The sequence below is a fragment of the Hyperolius riggenbachi genome, chromosome 5 (assembly GCF_040937935.1).
Source record: "Hyperolius riggenbachi isolate aHypRig1 chromosome 5, aHypRig1.pri, whole genome shotgun sequence".
Lineage (NCBI taxonomy): Eukaryota > Metazoa > Chordata > Amphibia > Anura > Hyperoliidae > Hyperolius > Hyperolius riggenbachi.
The window spans coordinates 389,715,360-389,736,589 of record NC_090650.1 but is presented as its reverse complement, the minus strand read 5'-3'; the positions used below and the strand labels follow the sequence as shown (position 1 = coordinate 389,736,589).

General features: G+C 46.6%; 1 protein-coding gene across 1 annotated transcript in view; it reads right to left on the bottom strand.

Moving 5' to 3' along the window:
* The window catches only part of SPAG1 (sperm associated antigen 1), a 180,594-nt gene that overhangs the window by 110,444 nt on the left and 48,920 nt on the right, over nucleotides 1-21,230 (bottom strand). The gene's annotated exons all lie outside the window — the stretch shown is intronic.

The window sequence follows — 21,230 nt, the reverse complement described above, 5'->3', positions numbered from 1 at the left end:
CGCCCCCGCACGAGACAGCAACACAGCCCGGGAGAGTTTCTGCTCCAGAGTAGTGATGGGAATTCCGGCTCTTTTCAGAGAATCGACTCTTCTGAATCGGCTCCCATTAAAGAGCCGGCTCTTACGGCTCTGAATCGGCTCTTCATTAAAGGGATACTGTAGGGGGTTCGGGGGAAAATGAGTTGAACTTACCCAGGGCTTCTAATGCCCCCCCGCAGACATCCTGTACCCACGGAGCCACTCACCGATGCTCCGGCCCCGCCTCCGGTTCACTTCTGGAATTTCAGACTTTAAAGTCTGAAAACCACTGCGCCTGCGCAGCTGCATCCTCGCTCCCGCTGATGTCATCAGGAGAGTATTGCACAAGCCCAGTATGGTCTTTGGTCTGCGCAGTATGCTCCTGGTGCCATCAGCGGGAGCGAGGACACGGCAATGCAGGCGCAGTGGTTTTCTGACTTTAAAGTCAGAAATTCCAGAAGTGAACTGGAGGTGGGGCCGGAGCATCGGTGAGTGGCTGCGCGGGCACAGGATGTCTGTGGGGAGCCATTAGAAGCCCCGGGTAACTTCAACTCATTTTCCCCCGACCCCCCTACAGTATCCCTTTAAATATCACTAAACACCACTCAGAATCGGAGTAAAAGCCCCGCCCCCGTCTCCATGACAATTCCAGACTGCTTCTTTGACTGGGGCAATCCCTCCTGCTAGTGCTCTGCTCCGCCCCATACACTCCTACAAGCTGCAAGAGGAGGACTACATCTCCCAACATGCCTCAGCGCCCTTTATTGCAGAGCAAAGCAGAGCTCTGTGGGGCGGCTGAGGCATCGGCTCTTTCAAAACTGAGAACCGGCTCTTGTCGTTCGCAGCAAAGAGCCGGCTCTTAGAGCCGGCTCGTTCGCGAACGACCCATCACTACTCCAGAGATGATAAGCTGCATGCACAGGCAGAAGAGAAGGTATGCAGGCAGGCTGCTAAGAACACTTCCTGTCCTGTGTGCAGACTCCCAGTACTGTTATAACTGCTAGAATGTGCCCTGCTCTTTTGATACTAGAGTTTTCTTTGAAAGCTGGTTAGGCTGTAGGCTGGTAAAGCTGTAAACCTGTGCTTTAGTGCTGTGCTGTCTCTCCCTCTACCCTCTCTTTTCCTCTGCCCCCTCTTCCATCTTATGCTGTCTCTACCCCTCTCTGTTCCTCTGCACTCTCTTCCATCTTATGCTGTCTCTCCCTCTCCCCTCTGTTTCTCTGTACCCTCTTCCATCTTATGCTGTCTATCCCTCCCCCTCTCTGTTCCTCTACCCCCTCTTACATCTTATGCTGCCTCTCCCTCTCTACTCTTTCCCTCTGCTCGGATTACGTGTATTTTCTGGTGAAACGCTTCCACATTACGATTATTTTCTGACAACGCTGACCCATTACGATTATTTTCTGGTGAAACGCTGCTGCCCTATGATTAATTTCTGGTGAAATGCTGCTGCAATAAGTGTATTTTCTAGTGAAACGCTGCCACCTTACGAATATTTTCCGGTGAACTGCTGCTGCAATAAGTGTATTTTCTGGTGAAACACTGCCACATTACGATTATTTTCTGGTGAATTACGAATCTGAATTACGATAATTACTATTATTTTCTGATGAAACACTGCCGCATTATGATTATTTTCTGGTGAAACTATGCTGCATTATGATTATTTTCCTGGGGGGGAGGGGCTTGGGGGGGGCGCCACAGGTTTTCTCGCCTGGAGTGACAAAATGACTAGAGGCACCCCTGACAGTACAAATACAGAATGCAATGGGAAATACACCGTAATGCATAAAAGAGGTGATATCATACACAATCCAGCTAAACCCAAAATTCAGCAAAACACGTGGTATAGCATGCACCATGAATACAAACGTGAACCTGAACTCTTGTACAGGACAGAAGGAAATCATAGAGAAATGCACCCTGTATGTATTTAGAGCATTTAGCCTGTATAATCCCCCCTCATCTGTGACTAAGCACAAGTTGTAATTTGATCTCTCACCTGTTTCACCTGACTGCCACAGCAGATAAGCTCGTTTGAAAGCACAGGATGCTAACAAAATTTCTGCTTCCATGAAAGCAGGAAGTAGAAACGCTAGAGATCTATTTTAGGATTTGTATCAGTTGTAACAAAGAAATGTTTTTCTTTAAAGGCTGTTATGCTGTTGTGTATCTTTTAAAACAGAGAGGAAGTTCTGAGTTCAGATCCTAAAGTGTACCAGAGACGAACACTTATTAAAGATTTATACATAACTGGGGCTTCCTCCAGCCCCCTCCACATCTATTGCGCCCACAACGTCTTCCTCCACCTTCTCCTGGTCCCGGCAGGGCCGGTTTAAGCAACATTGGGGCCCCAGGGCAAAATAAACCTGCCCCCCCCCCCCCCCCCCGCAACATAACATATACCTTGGAACAAAAATGGGCATTAGGGGACCTTTTTTGCAGCTGGTATAGTCAGGGTGTGAAGTCCCAATCGGTGGGAGCTCCACATTCTGGCTACAATGGGTTAAAAAGTTTCAGGAGGGGGGACCCCACATAATTTTTTGTAAAAAAAAATTCCCACACTCTAAACATAAAAAAAAAATGGGAAAATAGGAAAAAATGCCAGGGATCTTCAGCCAGCCATATTGCGGCTGTATAGCGATCCCTGGCCAAAGCGCTGTGGCTGCGTATGGACCCCCTGGAAACCCCGTCAGGAAATTTATTGCGCTTTCGTTTGATGCATGCAAAATTACACTACTGTTAGGTTTGCTACTAAAAGTGACATTTACCGCATTTAAAGAGAGTCTGAAGCGAGAATAGATCTCGCTTCAGACCTCATAGCTAGCAGGGGCATGCGTGCCCCTGCTAAAACGCCGCTATAGCGCGGCTTAACGGGGGTCCCTGTCCCCCCAAACCCCCTCCGTGCAGCGGGGGAGCGCTTCCTGGTTGGGGCAGGGCTAACCGCCGCAGCCCTGCCCCATGCGTGTCTGTCAGACGCGTATCTCCGCCTCTCCCCCGCCCCTCTCAGTCTTCCTTCACTGAGAGGGGCGGGGGAGAGGCGGCGATAGACGCGCTGGGAGGCAGGGCTGCAGCCGTTAGCCCTGCCTCCAGGAAGAAGATTACCAGCGACCATTTTACGACCAACTTTTGCTGGGGGTGGGTTGGGGGTGAAGGGACCCCCGTTAAGCCGCGGGATAGCGGCGTTTTAGCAGGGGCACACGTGCCCCTGCTATATATAAGACCTGAAGCGAGATTTAGTCTCGCTTCAGTGTCTCTTTAAAAGTATACTTTTTTCCTTCGAAACTTTAAAATCGATTTTCTCAAACACTATAAGGTCTTTTTGAAAAATAGTTTTTTCCTCTTATTTCTAATGATCTGCAAATTTAAGGTTTCTAGCATTTAAGGTGGATTTGCTATTAACCATTAAAGTCAGCAGGTTTTTAAATGTTTATTTTTTTTCCTTTGAAACTTTAAAATCGATTTTCTCAAAAACTATAAGGCCGATTTGAAATTTTTTTTCCTCTTGTAGCCACTGGGGGCCCCTACAAGCTCTGGGGCCCTGGGGCAGCTGCCTCCTTTGCCTCTATGGTAGCGCCGGCCCTGCTCCCTGTAAGGTTGGCCAGTCGGCGCATGCACAGTGTAGCTGCGTGCGCCCCCCATCTTGCTCCTGTGACCTGCAGTGCGCCTCGACTCGCCAAACTTACAGGGTTTCTACTGGGACCAGGAGAAGGTGGAGGAAGACGTTGTGGGAGAGATCGATGAGGAGGGGGCTGGAGGAAGCCCCAGGTATGTATAAATCTTTATAAGTGCTTGTCTCTGGAACACTGAGGGTCCGGCGGCACTTCCGGGTCTGTGGTTACGCAAATAAATCCCATCAGCCATGCCATGCACGGCTATGGGATTCGCACCAATTCGGATAGAAATGCCGGCCGAATCGCTAAGGCAAGCGATTCAGCTGGCGGTGCCATTGTTCCTTATGGCAGAGTTTTCCCCGCGATTTGCCTGCAGGGAACTCTGCGGATTCAGCACGGAAATTGCGCAAGTGGAAACGTGCCCTAAAGGACACCTGAAGTGAGAGGGATATGGAGGCTGACATATTTTTTTTTTTTTAGGCAATACCAGTTGCCTGGCAGTTCTGCTGATCCTCTGCCTCTAATACTTTTAGCCATAGCCCTTGAACAAGCATATGCAGTTCAGGTGTTTCTGACATTGTCAGATCTGACAAAATTTGCTGCATGCTTGTTTCTGGTTTTATTCATACACTACTGCAGCCAAATAGATCAGAAGGCTGCCAGGCAACTAGTATTGTTTATGTTCAAAGAAGTCTTCCACACACCTTCCATGGTATAAAACCAAATCATTTTTATTGAATCGTCATAGAAAATAGCAAAAAATGGGACAGCATGCAAGCTGACGCACAGTATTGTTTAAATGGAAATAAATATGGCAGCCTCCATATTCTTCTCACTTCAGATGTCCTTTAATACCTTATATATTAAAGAGAACCCGAGGTGGGATTTAATTATGTTAGTGGGGCACAGAGGCTGGTTGTGCACACTAACACCAGCCTCTGTTGCCCCATGGTATGCCTCCATGTCCCCCGCATCGGCGCTACCCGCCCGCGTCACTTCCCTCGTATCAGCGGGAGGGAAGGGACACGGGCGGGTAGCGCCGATGCTGAGGAGGCAGGGGAGCGGCGCTGACAGACAGCGCTTAGGTAAACATTGTGCTGGCGACACGCTGCGTGTCGCCAGCACTGCGGGGGGTATAGCGGCGCGCAGGGGGGACATGGAGGCATACCATGGGGCAACAGAGGCTGGTGTTAGTGTGCACAACCAGCCTCTGTGCCCCACTAACATAATGAAATCCCACCTCGGGTTCTCTTCAAGAGACAAAACACCATTAATTTGGAAAAAGGCTGTGACCATCTTTATTGGGGTTCAAAGATTTTTTTTTTCTATGCCCTGTTTGGGAGCTGTTATCTCTGCCAGGCCATAAATTTCACTCACCCCCACTATGCGTTCTCACTGCTACCACCAATCTCTGCCTCGCTGCAGCCCACAGCTCTGTGAGCCAGTCAGGAGCCAATTTCATTGGCTTCTGACCCCCGTGATTACTGAGGAGCCAATCACATTGGCTCACACTGATGACAGGGTGAGGAGCCAATTAAATCAGCTCCTGATAGGCTCACAGAGCTCTACCGTCATAGTGACTGCAGAGCAAGTGGACTGGGGCGACGGGTGAGCAGCGCTACTGGCGAGCCCCGGTTTTTTTTTTTTATTGATATTTATTAAACCAAGTTTAACTTCACTATAAACAAATGTCCGCCCATCAGGGTGACATTACCCATACAGTCACCTATCTGTAATAGGTAATGCACCCCAATAAAGTTCTTGACCAACAACAAAATAAAAGGGGTCGGGGAGCAGCTCCTTGCTTGAATTTCACTACTGTTGACGCCACCACTCCTTGCTTATATAAGTCCCTCCAGATAGTGACTGGCTGCTGTCAAATGCCCACCAACATTCAACACTAAATTAGCCCCATGAGGAGAGTTACATAGAACATAACTTTTTTGCTGTCAGAGCAAGAGAGCACATCACCTTTATTTATTATTTTTTTTGTTGAAATGTATTTGTAAATGCTTCAAATAGTATAACGATTCTGACACGCGCTCTGTTTCTGTAGCTGTACTGCATCCAGTGCCCCTGCCAGAAGAGATATGTGGGGAGAACAAAGAGATCACTTCTGAGGAGGATAGGGGAGCACTTCAACAATATTGAGAAAAAGAATGAGGGACATCCCCTGTCGAAACATTATAAGGAACAACATGGGGGGAGTGTTAGGGGGAGCATATTTTTTGGTTTAGAAATTGTTCAACGGAATGCGAGGGGGGGGGGGACTATATACAGAAGATGTCCAGGAACGAGTCCAAGTGGATTTTTCAACTAGACACTCTGATCCCCAAGGGGCTCAACAGCGAGATGGAGCTGTTTGCGTTCTTCAAATGACTCCCGTAGGTATGGGAAGATGTTCCCCCTTCCTCTATAATGATGATAATGAGAGAAACCTGAGTGGTTGACGGCTGGGGCAGGGGGTAATTGTGGGTTTTACGTGTCATTAGATTTAATGTAAAAAATTGATAATTGATTATTGAATATTTAGGTGTGAGAAAGGAGATTGATGGGAGGTACTTATGAATGAAGAAAAAAAATGACTGTGTGCATTCAACCTTGTTTCTTGTTCCCCCCTCCTCTTTTTAATTATGTTGCGTTTTATCCATTTTTTGAGGGATGAGGATTGGTATTTAGTTATATGAAAGGTGGATTGATGATTAATACATAGGATCGATATAGCCAGATTTGAGCGCCCTTTGAACTATGACCAATAACCTAATCAAGAGGAAGGAAGTAAGGATTGATCAGGACTATAAAGGATGGATGAACACTGCCAGCTCTAGATGACTTATGACAAACCCTCCTGAAGAAGGCCAACGCTAATTGGCAGAAACGCGTAGAGGTTTCTCTTCTACTGTCATTTTTGGCTTGGATCGTGGACGGGAGGCGAGCCGCACTAGCGCGCAGCGGACGCCTATAAACAGAAGTTCAACGGATCCTTGAGCGGTGACGTCACCCACAACAGCCAAGACTCAAACTGCAGCCAGCCTGGAGGAAGTGTGACGAGCGGACCCGTGAGTTTGACACACGGAAGTGACGTATGCGCACTCTAATCATACGGCGTGGAGAGCAGTAAGGAGACGGTTCACTAAGAGGCAGACTTGAGTCCGCGGTGGAAACTCTCGCGGGGTTCAACAGATCCATCCTGCAGCAAGACCCACTACGGAACTGTGAGTTGGATCACATGATCTTAAGCTGGAAAAAGATTATATGATTATACAGCCTTGGGAAACAGACATTAGTTGAAAAGCGGGACAGGCTCCCTATGAAGTTGTTTGAAGATACGACTTTCTCTTTTTTATTTCCTCCTACTTATTTTATTAATGCAATTTTTTATATAGAAGGGCCCTTCTACATGGTTTGAATGTGTGTGAAGGAGTGAGTTTGGATGTTTGGGGTGTTTTTCATTACAGATCTGTTTGTAATATTGTCTCATTTTATCTTTTTGGATTTTAGTATATGAGATGCAAAATAAATAGTAATTGAGCTACAGAAACAGAGCGCGTGTCAGAATCGTTATACTATTTGAATCGTTATTTGTGAGGGTCTGAGGGATCCCTCAGCTGACAACGCAGCTCATCTCTAGGATACTCCAGCGCTGGGTAGTGTATACAATTGTATTTGTAAATGCTGTTTTGCACTATACACATTGCACTGGGCACTTTTCTTCCCTGACGAAGGCTCTATTAAGGGGCCGAAACATGTTGGGTTGGTGGAGGGTTCTTTCTTCTTAATGTAAAAAGCGTTTATCAGTCGAGAATATAGTGAGCTTGGTCTTGAAGGTTTGCCTTGATTGCAGATATATCCGATCCCTGAATATAATTGTACCCTGTCTCGATTTGTCTTTACATTTCTTCGTATACAAATTATGATTTTAATCGTTATATTAAAAGTTATGTTTTATGAAACTCTCCTCATGGGGCTAATTTAGTATTGTATCTATAAATCAGAAGTTGTTTATAAAATGCCCAACTGACGCTCTTTGCTCCAAAATTCTCCTCAGATACCAGGACTTATTTTTTCTTCAGGAGGATTAGGAAGTTCACCTAGTATGGAGCCCACACATTTCTGATGGCAGCCCTGCGTCACTATTGTAAGACTATAGATGGATAAGGAAAAAGGCACCAATTATCTTATTCTGTAAATTTTTAGAATGTGGAAGGATGAAGGAAAGCAGAGTGCCCAGAGGAAACCCACCAAACACAGGAAGAACATGCAGATAGTACACATTTTTGTAGCCTTGCCCTAAAGCGGATCCGAGATGAAAGACTAACTATAACAAGTAACTTGTCTATATATCTTATCTAAAGTTTAGATAGTTTACACAGCAAATCTGTCTGCAAACAGCTTTAATAGAATATGATTGATTATTCCTGTGATACAATGACAGCAGCCATGTTGTTTGTAAACATTACACAGAGGCAGGCTTATCTGCATCTTGAGCAAAAAAACCTAATCCCCCCTCCTCCTTCCCTCTGCCTCTGAAATCTCTGGCTAGTAATACCTCCCACTCCTCCTGCCCAGACTGAGCTCCCATGAGCCCTTGTTACTGTCTGAAAGTGCCTTGGCTCTCTGAAAACCTGTGGGTGTGGCTTGTTTAGTTTATAGGGAATTAGAGTATTAAAGCAAAAACAAAGAAGTATTTGGCTTGAGGAGTGCCCTATAAACAATAGGAAAGGAACACAATTATGCAATGAGTAAAAGTTCATCTCGGATCCACTTTAACTCACAGGATTTGGACACAGGTTGGACTTGACCTACCTCTAACTTCCTGTTACCAAACAGGTTTTTGGGAGCTGATTAGCAGCTGCTTCATTTGAATAAGTCCCGCCTCCTGATACAGACACATAGTTTTTACTATACTGTCAAGGATTCTGGGAAAAATACTCTAGCGTCTTTGGCTCTTCCTACTTCGAATGTCACATGTTCACATCTGACTAAGAGCTTGTTCACACTGAGTGCTTTTTTTGTTTTTGAAAAGCAATGGCGATTTTTAAAAGCGATTTAAAAGCGATTGAGCAATGTTCCTCAATGTGAGTATTCTCACATGAGGGATGAGCTTTCTTTCCAATCGCAAACACGGCTTGTGCACCACTTTCTGAGCGTTTGTGCTTCAAGGGAAATCGCAAAGTGCTTGAAAAAAAGGATTTGAAAAGCGTTTTGGCGAGCACTTTTTTTTAAATAAATACATTGTATTTATTAAGTTCCAGGTCAAAGAATTCACTTCCTGATTGTCATCAGGGGGAAAAAAAAAATCAAAAAAGCGCTTAGAAACAAGGAAATCGCTCTGAAAAGCACGGGAAAGCTCTTACAAATGCGCTCACAAAAGCGCTCAGTGCTTGCAATTGCGCTGGCGATTTCGACTGAGAACTCGGCCTAAGGGCTGGTGCACACCAGAAGCGCTTTTCTGACTGCTTTGTTTTTAAAAGCTCTTGCTATTGTTATCCTATGTGTGTGTGCACACTGGAGCAATGTGATTGTGTAAAAATCCCCCATAGCATTGCATTGCATTAGCAAGAGCTTTTAAAATCTCTAGCACTTAAAAAGCTCTTGTAGTGTGAATCAGCCCTTAAAGGGAACCTGAAGCGAGTAAAATTATTTAAAATAAACACATGATGTAGCTGCAAATGAATATTACACACTAACCTCAGCGTCCGTTCCTCTCAGAAGCTCACCATTTTCTTCTTACAGTGACAATATCTTGTCAGAACTGAAATAAACCAGTTGCTGTCAGTTATATATCAGCAGCTGTCAGTTACAACTGAATGTGCAAGGTAATGTTCATGTTTCCCTATGGCTCAAATGGGTGATATTACAGTTTAATAGTGTGCTGACCAGGAAGCTGTTGTGGGGTAACAGCCATTTTTAAAATGGAGGACGGAGAATTCCATTGATCACAGTGGACAAATGGGACACAGGTGAGGAGAAAGAGATTGATGAGTAGACTACACAGGAGGTAAGTATGACCTGTGTATGGTTATTTTGACTTTTTATTTTCAGTTCAGGTTCTCTTTAATGCAGAGAAAAAAGGAAGCAAGATGTAGTGCGGTGGGAAGCACATCTGGCCCATTCTGTTTACCAGTTTGCTTCCTTACACTATGAATATTCACTTCTCAGTCTGCTTGCTAATAGAACTTACCTCATTCACTTTTGGATATAATTGGGTGCTAGTTTACTTTAGGGGACCCAGCAGGAGATTTTGCTAATGTGACTGGATGGACAGCACCCTCTTGAACTCCTAGGTTTCCAATAAGTTGTAGTAAACTACGCCCACACTATTTGGCCAATCACAACGCTTTGTGCTGTAAGAGTGTGCTGTGATTGGAGAAGTGTTCCCTGTCAGGAACCGGCCCGCGGCACGCCTGCGTATACGGTTCCCGACTGCGGGTTTGACCAGATTAAGCGGGGAACAGCCTTATTTAAGCTACAAACAAGGCTGGAATCCCTCAAACACTTCCCACTGCCACCACTAGCGTTGCTAGACACGTTCACTCAGCTATTGAGTGCTCAATACGCAATCTGCGTTTTCGTATTTGGGTCAGCTTTGCGCTTAGGCCAAATACGGGAACGCCACGCACCCCCACACACACACAGTTGCAATCTTACACTGTCGTGAAGCAAAGACCCACTAACAGTCGTTCCGAACGATACTGTTAGCCACTCTGCTGTCGCTACTCGCACTGGCGTTGTTCGTACGTTGGGTCAGCTGCGCGCTTAGGCCAACGTATGACAAACGCCCCCACACACAATGCAATTACAATTTCATACGGTAGTGTTGCTCAAGCGTACAATTAGGCATGAACTTATACACGGTTACACTTCAGTCTCTTCTAGGCTATGAGTGTTAGTTTAGTACGGCAGAAGTCAAACTTATTAAATAATAATTTAATATTCTAGAAAAACATAGAACAATGCAGAACTTAATATATACAAAAAGATTACAAAAAACAAAGTAAAAATAGTTACAAGATAAAAGTTACAAAGATAACACACAAAGCGATTTTGCTTACCAAAATAAACGGGAAATAAACGTACCAGCGTATCGATCTGGTGTTGTTGCGGGGGGTTCCCACTTCTGGTCAGGAACCAGGTTAGTTCTAGCCGTGTGAGCTACCTCCAAGAACTACAAGTTGTGGCTATCCTAGCTGCGGTTTTATACTATGAAATACGCCTGGAGGCTGTAAGCCTGTGTGGACGGGGGGGGGGGGGGGGGGGAAGCTAGATTTAATTACATCCTCAGTCATAATTGGATCTCCAGAGATCTAACATCCACCTGCGAAAAATGTACAATAGCCCACATACATGAAAAGATTTCCCTAGTCCACGTTACAGGTGACAACCCCATTGTTGACAGTACTTCCTAGCTGATCAAAGATAAGGAGGTTGCACCTCCACCAATAATTCAATTTCCACAGGTAGCAAATGGTATCAAAAGGACTTCAACACACTTCACTTCTGCCATTGTCTTATTACCCCAAGCATTATTCACTGAAGTCCTCTTTAGATGCAAATGTAGGTCTTTGAAGTTCCCTGACTATGTCCTGATTGGTATAATGGGACAATAGGGCTTCTAATTAGCTCCCTGCTCTCCCAGGAACTGAGGGTAATTGTATTCCACACTGTCACACAGACAAGTACAGCTTCCCCCAAAGCCAGATGATGACCCATACATACGCATCTGAAGTACAGTACATAGCAGTCAGACAGGCAAATTAAAATATTATCCTTACATCATAAGCACCTCAGTATATCTCCACACCTCCGCCGTTAACTTGGTGCAAGGCAGATGATCTTCCCAGATTATCCTGCCAGCACCTACATTGTTGGTTCTGCTTGACGGGACAGTCCGTCAGCATTCCCATGATTGCTCCCCTTCCAGATGGCACTGGCAGGTGGTTCTAACGAATCATCCTGCCAAAGCCTACATTGACGGCCTGGCCGGGTGGGGTAACCCTTTAGCATTTTCCGGAGGGTTCCCCACCTGTCAGTTAGCTCCAAGCTACACGAGTGGAAAGCTAGGTCAGGTTGCTGCAATGTGTCATTGCCCTTGGCAACCTGACGTAACCAACCAAGGGAATGTGAGTCAGTGACAACCGTGAATTGGCGACCATAGAGACAGTGCTGCAGCTGGGGAAGGGTTCCAACCGTCGCTACACGCACTTCCTCTATAGTGGCAGGAGCTATCTCTCGGTCCCTTTGGGGAACGATTATCTGCCGGTCTGCCTCCTCCACTTCGGACAGCTCAGAGGGAATTACTTCCCAGGACCCTCTCAGCCCGCCCCTCCCAGCTGGGGACCTGCTGGCTAGCCCCCTGAGCTCTTCCAGGCTGCTGTCAAATCGAACAGCCCCAGAGAGCTCAGTGCTGCCTGTCACACATTCCAGGAAGGCTGCAGACGGAGAGGCTCCTGGGCCCTCCGGGTCAGGTTCCGGATTGGATGTGGCTGACCCAGCAACATTTGCCACTTCGGTGGACAGTCCCTGTGCTGTAGACCCGCTAGCGCTGCGGGTTACCACTGCAGCGGAGTGAGCGTCCACATTACACGTATCATAAACCACATCACCTTTGGTCTGGAAACCATCTGAAGGGGAAGGATCTGGCCTAGTGCCATCTGCCCCTTCATTGGACAGTCCACCTGCTGCAGCCCAGCGAGCGCCGCTGGTTACTCCTGCAGCTGACGGAGTGTCCACATGACACACAGCATTATCAGCCCTACCTATATTGTCATTTGGGACATCACATAAAACATCCACATTATCTGTATCATTACACACATTGCTACTACTCAGCACTTCACAAGTAGCATCAACAGTTCTTGCATCGATCGCCTCGATAGTCCGTGCGTCACAAATGACATTATCAAGTTCTGCATTCTTTGTATCAACATGTCCCACTCCAGGCCTAGGCACTGGAGACTCACTAGGGCTGGCTCCTAGTACACAGTCCATAGTCCCTGGGGCCTCGCCAGCATTCCCCACTTGCACAGCATTATCAAACAGTACCTTGCAAGAGTCCTGAACTTCTGCTGGGGATGCAGGCTCCACAGGGTTTGGAGTAGGCTCATACCGGGCCACTAACCGTCCCAGGTCAGTACCCAGCAAAACGTTGGTGGGGATTTTGTCAGTTACCCCAACTTCTTTCAATCCGCTGCCGGCCCCCCAATTCAAGTGGACCAAGGCGGTGGGTATGGCTGGGGTGACACCCCCAATTCCCCTGACAGCAATCATTTTCCCAGGTATGTACTGCTCCGGGTTCACAAGCTGGGGATGTATGAGAGTCACTTCTGCTCCAGTGTCTCTTAGACCGGTGGTAACCGTATCCCCAACCGTGACAGGTTGCAGATTCTCTGCATAGCTACCTGCATTCCTGGTGGCACACAACGCATTCCGGGCCCCGCCAGAGTTTGGGGCTTCCTTCTTCTTTTCTGGGCACGTAGCACTGATGTGACCCGGTTTGTTACAGGCAAAACATCTCCGAGTGTCAACGGTGGCTGTTCTACCTCCAGGCGGCTGCGGGACTTGGCTTCGCTGGGTGCTCAGAGGAGAAGGTCTCGCAGGCTTTTCTCCCTTCCAGCTGGGCGCCGTAGTCCTCCGAAAATCAGATGCTCGATTGGACGTGTAGGCATCAGCAACTTTCGCGGCCTCATCCACGGTCTTTGGCTCTCGGTCCCGTACAAACTGCCGGACCTCAACAGGGCAAGTGTGGAGGAACTGGTCTTTTATTATCAGTTCCTGCAGGGCATCAAAGGTTTCAACAGCCAGTCCTTTTACCCACTGCTGGAAGGCAGTGCGCAGGTTGCAAGCATGATCCAGGTAACTGTCATTAGGACCTCGCTGCACTGTCCTGAAACGTTTGCGATACACCTCTGGCTTGAGGCGGTATCGCGCAATAATGGCTTTCTTAATCGCCTCAAAGTCTGTTTCTTCCTCCTGGGGGAGACTCACAAATGCCTCCAGGGCCTTGCCTCTCAGCCCTGGTGTGAGGTATCTTGCCCACTGCTCACGGGGCACCCCATACTGCCGACAAGTCCTTTCAAACCCCTGTAGGAAAGTGTCTATGTCAGAGTCCTTGTCCATAGCGGGGAACTTATCCAGGGGGATTCTGTGGACTCGCTCACCTTCGCGTTCTGCGGGTCCAGCAGACCGGTTCTGCTGCTGAAGTTTAGCCAGCTCCAGCTGGTGTTGCCGTTCAGCACTTTCCCTCTCGGCCTGGAGTCGCTGGGCAGCTTGTTCCCTCTGGGCTTGTCGTATTTCCCTTTCTGCTTGCCGATGTTCCAGAATCAGCTTTAGGCGCAGTTCGGGCTCAGCCGAACCTAGTAGCTGTAGGTCGGCTTCCAGAGATGTCATCTCCGTGTTCGGTGGATCATCCAGGACATCGTCTCCACTCGCATCCTGTGGCGGGAGCGATTCCTCCTCTGGCGTGTCGTGAGCTGCATCCGCTGACGTTGAAGCACGGGCTCGTTCTGCCTCATCATGCTCCTCGAGCGCACGAACTAACTGCTCCTTAGTCTGGCCGCTCACCGTCTCGATGCCTTTGTGCTCACACAGGTTGAGTAGTATCTCTTTGTTTTGCCTTGCATAGCTGGATGCTTTCTGAGCCATCGTGTTGCAAAAAATAAAAAGAAAAAGGGGGGAGGGGAAAGCAAACACCAAGTGTGTATCTTTGAACAAAAAAAAAAACGTATATAGATTCTGCACTGAGTAGACTTCTGTAGGCTAGTTGCTTCTAGCAAGCTTCCAGCCTTTAGTACTCAGAATAGCGAGCTAAACTGCGTACTAATGTACTAAACGATGCCACCACTGCCAGCCAATTATGTCAGGAACCGGCCCGCGGCACGCCTGCGTATACGGTTCCCGACTGCGGGTTTGACCAGATTAAGCGGGGAACAGCCTTATTTAAGCTACAAACAAGGCTGGAACCCCTCAAACACTTCCCACTGCCACCACTAGCGTTGCTAGACACGTTCACTCAGCTATTGAGTGCTCAATACGCAATCTGCGTTTTCGTATTTGGGTCAGCTTTGCGCTTAGGCCAAATACGGGAACGCCACGCACCCCCACACACACACAGTTGCAATCTTACACTGTCGTGAAGCAAAGACCCACTAACAGTCGTTCCGAACGATACTGTTAGCCACTCTGCTGTCGCTACTCGCACTGGCGTTGTTCGTACGTTGGGTCAGCTGCGCGCTTAGGCCAACGTATGACAATCGCCCCCACACACAATGCAATTACAATTTCATACGGTAGTGTTGCTCAAGCGTACAATTAGGCATGAACTTATACACGGTTACACTTCAGTCTCTTCTAGGCTATGAGTGTTAGTTTAGTACGGCAGAAGTCAAACTTATTAAATAATAATTTAATATTCTAGAAAAACATAGAACAATGCAGAACTTAATATATACAAAAAGATTACAAAAAACAAAGTAAAAATAGTTACAAGATAAAAGTTACAAAGATAACACACAAAGCGATTTTGCTTACCAAAATAAACGGGAAATAAACGTACCAGCGTATCGATCTGGTGTTGTTGCGGGGGGTTCGCACTTCTGGTCAGGAACCAGGTTAGTTCTAGCCGTGTGAGCTACCTCCAAGAACTACAAGTTGTGGCTATCCTAGCTGCGGTTTTATACTATGAAATACGCCTGGAGGCTGTAAGCCTGTGTGGACGGGGGGGGGGGGGGGGAAGCTAGATTTAATTACATCCTCAGTCATAATTGGATCTCCAGAGATCTAACATCCACCTGCGAAAAATGTACAATAGCCCACATACATGAAAAGATTTCCCTAGTCCACGTTACAGGTGACAACCCTATTGTTGACAGTACTTCCTAGCTGATCAAAGATAAGGAGGTTGCACCTCCACCAATAATTCAATTTCCACTGGTAGCAAATGGTATCAAAAGGACTTCAACACACTTCACTTCTGCCATTGTCTTATTACCCCAAGCATTATTCACTGAAGTCCTCTTTAGATGCAAATGTAGGTCTTTGAAGTTCCCTGACTATGTCCTGATTGGTATAATGGGACAATAGGGCTTCTAATTAGCTCCCTGCTCTCCCAGGAACTGAGGGTAATTGTATTCCACACTGTCACACAGACAAGTACAGCTTCCCCCAAAGCCAGATGATGACCCATACATACGCATCTGAAGTACAGTACATAGCAGTCAGACAGGCAAATTAAAATATTATCCTTACATCATAAGCACCTCAGTATATCTCCACATTCCCTATTCGTTTTCCTGCAGGGTCCCCTAAATTAGACTATTGAGCTGTACAGTGTTCACTGGAAAGTCATAAACATACAATCTTCTGCTCAATGGAAAAAAAGGAAATACCGGTAACTATGGCCAAATGACACCCAGGAGCTGCCAGTCAATTAACCCACAGCTGATAAATTTACACAGACGCCAGTTACCTTACTAGCAGGTTCTGGCATTCATTCACCAACTGGCAACTAAACTGAAATTTGCAGATCTTTTTTAGTTTATTTGCCAGACTGCTCCAGCATAGTGACATGAAAATCATTCAATAAATGAGGAATTCCTGGCTTGAATGGAACTGGAATTTTTAAATAAGGTGAAACAAAGGAAAGGGTAAGGCCCGGTTCACAATAGAAAATATGAGCCAAACGTATCCGGTGAGCGGATCCGGTCTCCGCTTCACCAGATCCGGGTGGCTCTGTGCACACTGGCAAACGGATTGTGAAAAATGATCTGATCACCGATAGATCGGATCGGTTTCACTCCGTTTTCCAGCAAATACATACCAAATGGCAGCGGCAGAGGCTTCTCTCTTCTTGCGCTGTGATTACACAGCGCATCATGTGACTAGTCACATGACGTATCATGTAGTCTCATAAAGCTGAAGAAGACGGAAGCTTCTACCGCCGACCTTTAGGTGTATATAAGAGGCCCGGTTCACTCAGATCCATAGGAAGGGTGTACGGTGATGGAGGTGCGTGATCAGGTAGGAGACATAAGAAGGAGTACCCTGCCCAAAGGCTTACAATCTAGAGGGAGAGGTGTGGACACGAAAGGTAGGGGACCAAAGTTCATCTGCGGGTTTAGAGCACTAGTGAGGGGGGGTAGTGCTTGACATTCCCACCACTGACTCATCATGTAGAGGTTGTCAGGGAAGGGCTGGCTATCATTTCATGCTGTCAGCATATTTACATGGGGATGTTATATCTACACTTGGACATGGGGTGCTATAATATTACCTGTGTCCCCCCTTAACCCACTCGCCGCAATTCACACATGTGCATTCCCTTATGCAAACGTATGCCTTTGGATAGTCGCATGTCAGTTGTCATCATGCTAATTTCCCATGATGCTGGCGTGCACCACTTCCTGTAAAAACATCTTAGATGGTGCCAATTTACTTCTGGGGCCACCCTGCAAATACACTATATTTAAACACCCTTTGCGCATTAACCAGTGCTGATAGTTCTAACCATCTCTGGTAATGCTTTAAGCTCTGTTATTCATTTGTGACCTGGTTTCTCCTGGCTACTCCAGCTCCTCTGATCCAGTTACCGACTGTGGCTTAGTTATTGATTCTGCTTTGTACCGACCTCAGCCTAATACACGCTATAACCCTGCCGGCCGCCTGCCCTGACTCCAGACTATTAATTGACTTCACCTTGATTGCCATCAGCCCTGACCTTCGCTTGTTCTATGAATTTGGGTTATCTGCTGAACCTCCAAAGCGTTGACTTGCTTTTTCTCTCTGTCTCTAGTGGAAGCGTCCTCGGGGCTCGTTAGGGGTAATGGTCCATGATCTGTTGTGGGGCACTCTGGCCTGTGCCAAAAACTGGTGCCAGGGTCAACAGGTCCTAACGCTAACAGATTATAACTGCACATTTATATGGGAACAAGACAGCTGCAATTTAGTCAGCGGCACATTATAGTCGCACTTTTATATGCTACACATTATGTACACACATTTATCTAGGGATATTACAGCTGCAAGTTTTTCTGGGGACATTAAAGCACACTTGAAGTGAGAGTGATATGGAGGCTGACATATTTATTTTATCTTAAACAATGCAGATTGCCTGGCCTTCCTGCTGATCTTCTGCCTCGGCTCTAATACCTTTAGCCATAAGCCCCATCTACACGATATGATTCTTTGTGCGATTCGATTACGATTCTATTTACAATCCGATTAAATCCGACATGTCCGATCGGGATTCGATTAGATTCAATTCGATTTGCCATTGTTTTGCAATGGCGAATTGAATCGAATCGAATCCCGATCGAACATGTCGGAATAAATCGGTTCATAAATAGAATCGTAATCGGATCGCACAAAGAATCATATCGTGTAGATGGGGCTATAGACCCTGCAGAGCTGATATTTCTGACTGAAGTCTGACTGGGTTAGCTGTATGCTTTTTTCAGGTGATACTACTGCAGCCAAAAAGATCCGCAGGATTATTATTTTATATTTATATCGCGCCAACATCTTCTGCAGCGCTGTACAGAGTACATTGTCTTGCCACTTAACTGTCCCTCTGAGGGGTTCACAATCTAATTCACTAATCATTAATTCATTAATAATTGACATAGAGTGTGTATTGTAGTCTAGGACCAATTTAGGGGAAGCCAATGTATGTTTTTTGGTTGTGGGAGGACACCAGAGTGCCTGGAGGAAACCCACACAGACTCTGTGAGAATATATAAACCCTGTGCAGATACTGCCCTGGCTGGGATGTGAATTGGGGATCCAGCGCTGCAAGGTGAGAGTGTTAACCACTACACCACCATGCCGCCCGGCAATAGGAAATAAACATGTCAGCCATCATATCCCTCTCAGTTCAGTTCAGGTCAATGTGCAGGAGGTCCGCGCACGCGAAGAAGACCCAGGCTAATGCAACTGAGCCAGTTACCGGGGCTGATTACGGCTGAACGGCACACCGCGGGAGGACAGTGAGGGATTCAGACGTGCTTATGGGGCTGGAGGAAGCCCCAGGTAAGTATCAAATCTTTTAATCATCCCGTCTCTTGTATACTTTAAGGCTGGTTTCACAGTGGGACGTTACAGGCACAGGTTAGAGCAGCCTGTAACGCACCCCAACGCACAGCAATGAAAAATCAATGGGCTGTTCACAGTGCCCAAGTTGCGTTACATTGTAACGCAGCACGACCAGATAACGTACTGCATGTAGTACTTTACAAGCGGCAAAGCCGCGTTAGACTGTTTACACATGCTCAGTACGGGTGTTTTTTTTTATTTTGGGGGCGGAGAGGAGGCGGGGAGAGTCCGCTACGTAGCCAGGCACATGGCTACTTAATATTCATTGCACTTGCAGTGTTTTCTTCTTGGAGCGGCCGCTGATTGGCTGGCGGGACCACATGATGCGGAGAGCTCCGCTCACGTGGTCTCCGCAGTGCCTCCGACAGAGCAGGCGCACCAAGAGCTGCTTGTAACGTGGCACTTGGTAGCGTCCTGCTCCAACACCACCAGGCGTTGCATTAGGGGCACGTTATGCGACCTTAACGTCCCCTAAAACGCAACGTCCTGGTGTGAAACCAGCCTAAGGCTGCTGATTTATCAGAGCACATTTTGGCTGCACTTGTTATATGAGAATCTTGTTTTATTTAATTTAGCACATCTTTTATTTGATTAATAAAAATACACATCGTAATAGAAAGATAGGACAAAACAGAGGCGCCAGGAACATTTAAAAAACACTAAAAACATTTTATAAATGGGAGGCCGTGGTGGACTTACCTCCCTATTGAAGACTTGAATTGTCTGATTCAGTCCAGATTTTATTGCATACTCCACAAAATAATGCAATGCGTTTCGCAGGTATTTCACCAGAGCTGCCCATGCCTGCTAAGAGCTCATAATCCTCCAGCTATTTACCTGAAGAAATGGGTGAAGTACCTGTGAAATGCGTCAAAAGTGAAAATAACTATACACATGTCATACTTACCTCCCATGTAGTCTACTCCTAAATCTCTTTCTCCTCTCCTGCATCCTGTTTGTCCACTGTGATCCATGGAATTCTCTGTCCTCCATTTTAAAAATGGCCATTACCCCATAACAGCTTCCGGGTCAGCACACTGTTAAACTGTAATATTGCTCACTTGAGCTATAGGGAAACTTGCACATTACCTTGCTCATCAGTTGTTATTTCAGTTATAACTGACAGCAATTGAAATATAACTGATATATTTCAGTTCTGACATGGTGAACTTCTGAGAGAAACTGACAGCGAGGTAAGTATGTAATATTAATTCGCAGGTATGTCATGTGTTTAAATATTTTTACTTGGTTTGGGTTCACTTTAAGGCTGTGTTCCCACTTGACAGTAAAACTAACATTTTTTGTCCGTTTTAGGGCCTGTTTCCACTACACGCAGATTGGATGCAGAATGGATGCAGAAAAACTGACTCCAATGAATGCCTATGGTAAAATCTGCATCAGAAAAATCGCATTTAGTGGAAACAGGCCCACAGACATTCATTGGAGTTAGTTTTTCTGCATCCATTCTGCATCCAATCTGCGTGTAGTGGAAACAGGCCCCTGCATAGCAAAACTGACAGTGAACGCCTCCTATTTTATGTATAGGAGCCATTCACACTTGTCACTCTGCATCGGATCCGTGGGATCTGTTGCAGTAAGTGGGCCACACTTCTACGCAGTCCACTACAATCCCAGGCCAGGCGGATGCGCTCACCATATAGTCTATAGTGACAATGCATCTGCCCCGGGCTCCAGCTAGACCACATTGGACAATCAGAGCAGACACTACACTGTCCTCTCCCGTTGGCCACACATGGCCTGGCACAAGTGGGAGCACAGCCTTATTCTAACCAGCTAACATCACTTGAACATTACTCAAAATGAAGGACAGAGGAAGATAGAAAACCTCAAAGAAAGACACAGCTCATGGAGCAGGAAGTGCTTCTGCACCCTTTACGTCTAAACAGCCAGATTATCTTGACCAGCCCTGCTGAATGCTGCCCATGAGTTGGGACCCACCACAGAAATGAACACTACTGAACCTTTGGAACTAGAACACATTGGACAGTACTGCCAGATGTCAGCGATCGGGATCCTCAGCAGCGTCAGCCATTACCGCAGGTTTCTTTCATGAAGAACAGGACCATCACTGCTGAACCTTCGCCTCCCCCTGCCCCCCCTCCCCCAATGTCTCCTTAAAGAGACTCCGTAACAAAAATTGCATCCTGTTTTTTATCATCCTACAAGTTCCAAAAGCTATTCTAATGTGTTCTGGCTTACTGCAGAACGTTCTACTATCACAGTCTCTGTAATAAATCAATGTATCTTTCCCCTGTCAGACTTGTCGGCCTGTGTCTGGAAGGCTGCCAAGTTCTTCAGTGTTGTGGTTCTGCTATGAATTCCCCCTTTCAGGCCCCTCTCTGCACACTGCCTGTGTGATATTTAGATTAGTGCAGCTTCTCTCTGCTCTCTTATCTTTTACAAGCTGGATAAATCTTCCTCTGAGCTGGCTGGGCTTTCACATAGTGAGGAATTACAGACAAGGGCAAAGCTGTTTGCAGGAAGAAAAGA